Source organism: Aristolochia californica, unplaced genomic scaffold, assembly GCF_029961685.1.
Source record: "Aristolochia californica isolate CCGP_79_NKW_82.1479 unplaced genomic scaffold, dmAriCali1.0.hap1 SCAF_393, whole genome shotgun sequence".
NCBI classification, from domain to species: Eukaryota; Viridiplantae; Streptophyta; class Magnoliopsida; order Piperales; family Aristolochiaceae; genus Aristolochia; species Aristolochia californica.
This window is the reverse complement of record NW_027182096.1, coordinates 11,605-19,898: the sequence shown is the minus strand read 5'-3', so window position 1 is coordinate 19,898 and position 8,294 is coordinate 11,605.

The following is an 8,294-nucleotide window of genomic DNA, read 5'->3' as shown; positions in this document are numbered from 1 at the left end:
CACTTGTGGATTCAAGGGCACAAGAAGAGGGACACCATTTGCTGCTCAAACCGCAGCAGGAAATGCTATTCGTACAGTGGTGGATCAGGGTATGCAACGAGCAGAAGTCATGATAAAGGGTCCTGGTCTCGGAAGAGATGCAGCATTACGAGCTATTCGTAGAAGCGGTATACTATTAAGTTTCGTACGTGACGTAACCCCTATGCCACATAATGGATGTAGACCCCCTAAAAAAAGACGTGTGTAAAAATAAAAAAAAGAATTGAACCCCTTTTTTTTTAATTTCAAGAGAAATAAATGATTCAGAAATCTGATCAAATAATATTAGTATGGTTCGAGAAGAAGTAGCAGTATCCACTCGAACATTACGGTGGAAGTGTGTTGAATCAAGAGTAGACAGTAAGCGCCTTCATTATGCGCGTTTCATGCTGTTCCCGCTTATGAAGGGTCAAGCAGATATGATAGGTATCGCGATGCGAAGGGCTCTACTTGGGGAAATAGAAGGAGCATGTATCACACGTGCAAAATCCGATAAGGTACCGCATGAATATTCTATGATAGCCGGTATTGAAGAATCTGTACATGAAATTTTCATGAATTTAAAAGAAATTGTATTGAGAAGTAATCTGTATGGAACTCTCGACGCATCTATTTGCGTCAGGGGTCCTAGATATGTAACTGCTCAAGATATCATCTCACCACCCTCCGTGGAAATAGTTGATACTAACAACATATAGCTAGCCTGACAGAGCCAATTGATTTGTGTATTGAATTAAAAATCGAGAGGAATCGCGGATATCGTATGAAAACCCCATCTAACTATCAAGATGGAAGTTACCCTATGGATGCTGTATTCATGCCTGTTCGAAATGTGAATCATAGTATTCATTCTTATGGGAATGGGAACGAGAAACAAGAGATACTTTTCCTCGAAATATGGACAAATGGGAGTTTAACCCCTAAAGAAGCACTTCACGAAGCTTCCCGTAATTTGATTGATTTATTTATTCCTTTTTTACACGCGGAGGAACGGGACACTCATTTAGAGGACAATCAAAACAGGGTGACTTTACCCCTTTTTCCCTTTGATGATGGGTTGGCTAATATAAGGAAAAACAAAAAGGGAAATGCATTGAAATGTATTTTTATTGACCAATTAGAATTGCCTCCCAGGACTTATAATTGTCTTAAAAGGTCCAATATACATACATTATTGGACCTTTTGAGTAATAGTCAAGAAGATCTTATGAGAATTGAGCATTTTCGCATAGAAGATGTAAAAAAAATATGGGACATTTTACAGAAACATTTCGAAATTTATTTACCTAAGAAAAAGTTTTAAATCCATTGGAATTAGTTCATTTTTACTAAAAAAAAATGGTTTTGAATCTTTAGCACGATCCGTATATTTGGAATGTATCCATAATGAAATTTAAGAGATGTATCTAGGGGAGATTCGCTCTGAAACGACTATTCCCTAGATACATACGTTATGGTATTTTTTTTTATTTTATTTCACGGTTAAATCCATTTATTTAAAAAAGACCTAAAGTTAGAGATTTATCAATAGGTAATGTTGCTCCAATACCTAACCAAAGAGCTACTGCGGTGCCGATCAAAAAAACGGTTGTAGCTACTGGACGACGAAATGGGTTTTGGAATTTATTAACATTCTCCAAAAAAGGTACTGTCAATAATCCCACCGGTACTGAAACCATTAAAAGAACACCCAACAGCTTATTGGGTACTGTACGGAGTATTTGAAATACGGGAAAGAAATACCATTCGGGTAATATTTCCAAGGGAGTTGCAAATGGATCCGCGGGTTCACCAATCATTGACGGTTCTAGAACCGCTAGACCTACGGTACATGCAATAGTACCTAGAATAACTACTGGAAAAATATATAAAAGATCGTTAGGCCATGCGGGTTCGCCATAATAATTATGGCCCATCCCTTTAGCCAATTTAGCTCTTAATACAGGATCATTTAAATCAGGTTTCTTTGTTATTGGGATAGGTGAATTTTTATGGATCCATCCCCCGAGGGAACCGGACATGATAATTTTTCATCATCCGGCTCGAGCAAGAGTCAAAGGAAAAACTGGATCCATAAAAAATCGATATGTGATCCACACATATATGACTCTACATAAAAAAAGATTTATCGGATTCCATTTTTCCGAGTTGCAACTAGCCATTGCAAGGAATTCAGTTCTTACAGGTAAATGCTCAATACCCAAGTGGGCTTGCAAATTTGATCATGATCAAGTGCTTTTTGGATGGTCTCATGCCTTGTGATTTGTGTTTATCCCCACGATATATAGAGCCTTCTTAACGTTACATACAAAGGATTTACTTGTTACTAATAAAGTCTAGCCTTGCTCTTCCTTAGATCCCTTGTTTCACTCCGATAGTATCATAGATCGGGATCGATGCACAGGAAATGAATGCGTTTCCATACTATAAGTAAATAGATAGAACGTAATCTGGTTTATTTCACATTACTTATTCTACCGGATCTTACGGAGCCTGTTCATGCGCAACATGATTAGGGTCTGATCATAGAAAAGATTCTCCTCAAACGAACCAGCCTATCCTGTGTAAGGGGGCTTACACGTTGGTTGGAATAGAGACACATTTGGTTGTGAATTCCAATGTGGCAGATAAAATCATATATCCGCACGGCCAAATCGATAGTTCAAGTCACACACTCCCATAATCCATCTCTCTTCGGGGAATCCACTTCAACTACTCGTATCAAATTAAAGAATACTTTTGGGTTAGTTGAGGGAAAATTTCCAACTAAAATGTCTTATTTTTTTTTTCAATAATCCATATTTGTAGCAATGAAATACTATAGTTCCTCGCCGAAACGAAATGATATATGATCAATTACAAATATCTATAGTATGTCTTCTCTATAAAGGACCTGAAATACCTTGCTTACGTATCATTGGGAAGTGCATTAACATAAATACGGTAGTAAGAAGAGGTAATACAAAAGTGTGTAAACTATAAAAACGGGTCAAAGTGGATTGACCCACACTAGCACTTCCACGTAATAGCTCTACCAAAGGCGAACCTATTACAGGAATCGCTTCAGGTACGCCTGTCACGATTTTGACTGCCCAATAACCAATTTGGTCCCAAGGTAAGGAATAACCAGTTACACCAAAAGATGCAGTCAATACAGCCAAAACCACACCCGTAACCCAAGTTAATTCGCGAGGTTTTTTAAATCCACCTGTGAGATAGACACGAAATACGTGCAGGATCATCATTAGAACCATCATACTTGCTGACCATCGATGCACTGATCGGATTAACCAACCAAAGTTGGCTTCAGTCATTATGTATTGAACAGAGGCAAAAGCCTCCGTAACGGTCGGACGATAGTAAAAAGTCATAGCAAAACCCGTAGCCACTTGTACTAAAAAACAAGTAAGTGTGATCCCCCCTAGACAATAAAATATGTTGACATGAGGAGGAACATATTTACTAGTTATATCATCGGCAATCGCCTGAATCTCGAGACGTTCCTCGAACCAATCATATACTTTATTGAGATAGGTAAACCGACGGACCCCCCTAAGAACCGTATATGAAAATTTCATCTCGTACGGCTCAAGCGGAAACACCAAAATACTGGTTAAAACAGATATGTAATAGAAAGTTTGAAACTTATTAATAACTTGGTTCAAACATCTCTGAGGGTATGAAGGAACCAAAATCCGAAATCCCCCCTTTTTGATGATAATGCTAAAATCTCAAGTGGGCTCATCCGTCTTTATATTGATCGTTACAGGCCTCTTGAATTTTCTCTTCCCCCTTTTTTTTTATTTGATTTGTTGTTTGTGCGTCATTTTTTTTACTATTGATAGGAATTCTCTTGTTGAGACCCTATGATTTGATTGAAACCTCAGATTCATACTAGAACCACGATGATTCGCCCTAAAGCTAAGCCCAAAGGTTCTCTGAGTAAGAACCATTTGATCATCACTTACTTAATGAATGAATGTTATGACTAAAAATCCAGAGAAAGATTTGTCCCTCGGTCAAAGTCAAAATAAACACGATTCGGAAAGAGAAAAAATCGTTCGATTTCTGAAATACCTCTTTGAAAATTTTTGGAGTAGGAGTCCGGTCGCGAGGTCTGAATAGTAGGTATGAATCATAGTTCAAATATTTCTCTTGAGCTATTCCATGTATTCCGTGCTCCAGATACTCGAATAAATATCCGACGGGGCAGAACCATCTCCATTGAGATGAGATGACAGACCCATTTCTGCACTATCAATAGGATCAATTATAACAAGTCACACACTCATATTCCGGAACTACCGAAACAACGAAATTCCGCGGTCGAACTACCAGAATGGTCCAGAAATCCGAGTCCTAAGTGATTCATTTTTGATTCAAAAGCTAGGACTTCGTTGTTCTTGTGGGCCTAACTCATTGAAATTCCATCCAGTAAAACGGAAGAATTATAAATCTCCAAAATAATAGATAGGAATATCGCAAATAGAGCCATTGCGACACCCATTAAGGGGGTAGTTCCCCATCCAGGAGCTACTTTACCATATTCCGAATTCAATGGTTTCAATAAATCCCCTGTAAGAGTTCTTCTTGGCCCAGATCTAGAACTGTCCTCAACGGTTTGTGTAACCATAAATCCTATTGCATTGGTTGAGATCTGTTGACTTTGTATACTATTCCGTTGTAAATAAACGATCTTGTCGTAACGTGGATCCACCATATCGTGGTCTTGAAATTTTCTAATAATGGAAACAGCAACCTTAGTCGCCATCTCTATATCCGGTTCACTTGTAAGCTTTACTGGGTATGCCTTATATACCGCTTTTGGGCAGCCCTCTCAACAACTAAGAGATCCGTTCGAGGAACACGGAGACTAGTTGAAATGATGAACCTCCCCTATTAGTTGGGAGGCTCATTACTTCAATTGAGATAATGAAAAATCATTTCATCTTTTTAGTCGAAATCCTAGGCGGGTCTCGAAAAAAGATAGCGAAAAAAATTATCCCTAGAGTCGAAATTAACAGGAATGTATAAACCAATGCTTCCATAGATTCGATCGTGGTTTACAATTATAGCTTCCACACCTGTGCATTTGGGATCATTTCCCAGACAAGGAAAGGGTAATATTTAAAGAAAAGCAATAATGAAAATACAAATTTCTCCGGTACCCCGCCTATACCTATGCTAAAAAAAAAAAAATAGAGGCGAATGATGCCAGACCAGAACAACGTTGTATCAAACTACTTGTCTCCTTGTAGTTGGATCCCCAAGTTTTTGGAATGCCCCAAATTCGACTTGAGCATCCAAATCTGGGTCAATCCCAGCAAAAACATCTCTGAACAAGGTTCTAGCACCGTGCCAAATGTGTCCGAAAAAGAAGAGCAAAGCAAACGAAGCATGTCCAAAAGTGAACCAACCCCTTGGACTGCTACGAAAAACGCCATCAGATTTCAAAGTAGCACGATCTAATTCAAAAATTTCCCCCAATTGCGCACGTCTAGCATATTTTTTCACAGTAGCGGGATCACTATAGCTGATTCCATTGAGTTCGCCACCATAGAACTCAACAGTTACGCCTACTTGTTCGACACTATATTTTGATTCTGCCCTTCTAAAAGGAACATCGGCTCGCACAATTCCGTCTCCGTCTACCAAAACGACTGGAAATGTTTCAAAAAAAGTAGGCATACGGCGTACAAAAAGCTCATGCCCCTCTTTATCTCTAAAGACGGGGTGCCCTAACCACCCAACAGCTATTCCATCCCCGTTGTCCATTGAGCCTGCTCGGAATAATCCCCCTTTCGCCGGATTATTACCGATGTAATCATAAAAAGCTAATTTTTCGGGAACTTTAGACCAAGCTTCTGATAAACTCAGATTTTCGGCTAGTCCGGTGCCAACTCTTCGATATATTTCTTGTTGGAAGTACCCCTGATCCCATTGATAACGGGTGGGCCCAAATAATTCGACAGGGGTAGTTGCTGAACCATACCACATAGTTCCAGCAACTACAAAAGCTGCAAAAAAGACAGCAGCGATACTACTGGAAAGGACAGTTTCAATATTACCCATACGTAATCCTTTGTATAGTCGTTGGGGCGGGCGGACACTAAGATGGAATAGGCCCGCTAATATGCCCAATGTCCCCGCTGCAATATGATGGGAGGCTATTCCCCCCGGAACAAAAGGATCAAAACCTCTCTGCCCCCCACGCTGGATTTACAGGTTGTACTTTTCCGGTTAGGCCATAGGGGTCGGACACCCATATTCCAGGACCATACAAGCCTGTTACATGAAATGCACCAAAACCAAAGCAAGCCAACCCTGAGAGAAATAAATGAATTCCAAAGATCTTGGGCAAATCCAAGGAGGGTTTTCCCGTACGTTCATCACAGAAGATTTCTAGGTCCCAATACACCCAATGCCAGATGGCTGCTAAGAAGCACAAGCCGGAAAACACAATATGTGCCCCGGCCACACCTTCGTAACTCCAAATACCCGGATTCGCTACAGTTCCTCCTGTGATACTCCAACCACCCCATGAATTGGTTATTCCTAAACGAGTCATGAAGGGTATAACGAACATACCCTGTCTCCACATTGGATCAAGAACGGGGTCAGAGGGATCAAAAACCGCTAATTCATATAGGGCCATCGAGCCGGCCCAACCAGCAACTAGAGCTGTATGCATTATATGGACAGAAAGTAAGCGACCGGGATCATTCAATACGACGGTATGAACACGATACCAAGGCAAACCCATGGAAATACCCCTTTTTTATCAAAGATAAATGGACACTATGTGACTTTATCGCATTGGAAAAGACTATGCTATGGCCCTCCGCCTTTCAGTGGATTATCTCGAGGCAAGGGTTAATATTTATTCCCTTCCATTGGAAATAATTGAACAATTCAATTCTGTTCGTAGGAACAAAGAGAAACAAATCTATTCTATACCCGATAAGTACCAATACGCAATGGGGGGGGGCTGGTCCCATTTTTTTTTGAGCAAATGCATAGAGACTTGTTCATCATTCGAATGACCCATTCGTAATAATTTTTTTTTCCGTTATTCATTCTGTCTTACTCCATGAACCCTCCAATCTATGGATAAAATCCAATAAACGTTTTTAAAAATAAACGAAAATATTAGGAAGGTGAGAAAGCCATTGTTACGTTTCCACATCAAAGTAAAATATAGTACTTAGTGCTTTTTTTTAACTTAATGCCCATTGGTGTTCCAAAAGTGCCTTTTCGGAATCCTGGAGAGGAAGATGCAGTTTGGGTTGACGTATAGTGCGACTTGTCAGACATATTGGGTCATATGGGATTTCCCCGTTCTCTCCCCCGATCGAGATACCCCCTGTTTTGCCCAAGAAAGATTGATTGAATCGTTAATAATAATTAGAATTCGAATTCGGAGCGTGAAGCGCAATTAGATCAATTTTTTTGTTGGTTTGGGGATCAAAATTATATCAATTAATCCGTATTATCAACTAGAATAATTTATGGTTAGGTTGGACCAATAAGAAGTATCCAGGCTCCGTTCAGGAAATACCAAATTGGGAATCTACGGATAATTACCGCTTGTATCATAACGGATTCTTATTATATTTATATTATACCATAACATAATGTATAATATAAGTGATCTTAAACTGCCAATCAATAAAGTAATATGATGAATACATCAAATATCTGGTATTGGTGGAAGGCATGAAACCGGCCGAATTGAAAAAAAAAAAAAACAAGTTAGCAAAAGCAAAAAGAAGTGGTACTGGGATTATTTGTACTATATGTGCAAATAGAATTCGGGCAGATTTTTACCCGGAGTAGAGCATAAACCTAAAAGAATTGAGGAGGCCCGTTTAGGAACAAGAAAATAACATCGCGATTCGAATCTCGATGAAACCAATACATCAATGAGAGGTTAGTTCGATAAGTTCAATGAATTCTTTTTTTTTTTTATTATAGGTTAAAATTCTTATAGGTTAAAGGGAAGCGATTCAAAACTCATGTTTCTTAAAAATGGAAGAAAAAGCCTCTTCGTTTAGTTAGGAAAAAACTTTTTTTTTACGAAAAAACAAAAACAAAGAGGGCTGGAATCGACACATTGATTCTTTTTTTTTTTTTTGTTTCGCCATTTTTTGAACCGTATGCATCTAAAGGCGCGTGTGCGGTTCCGAAGGAAATTTTGTCCTAATCAACCGACTTCATCGAGAAAGATTACTTTTTTTAGGGCAAGAGATTGATAG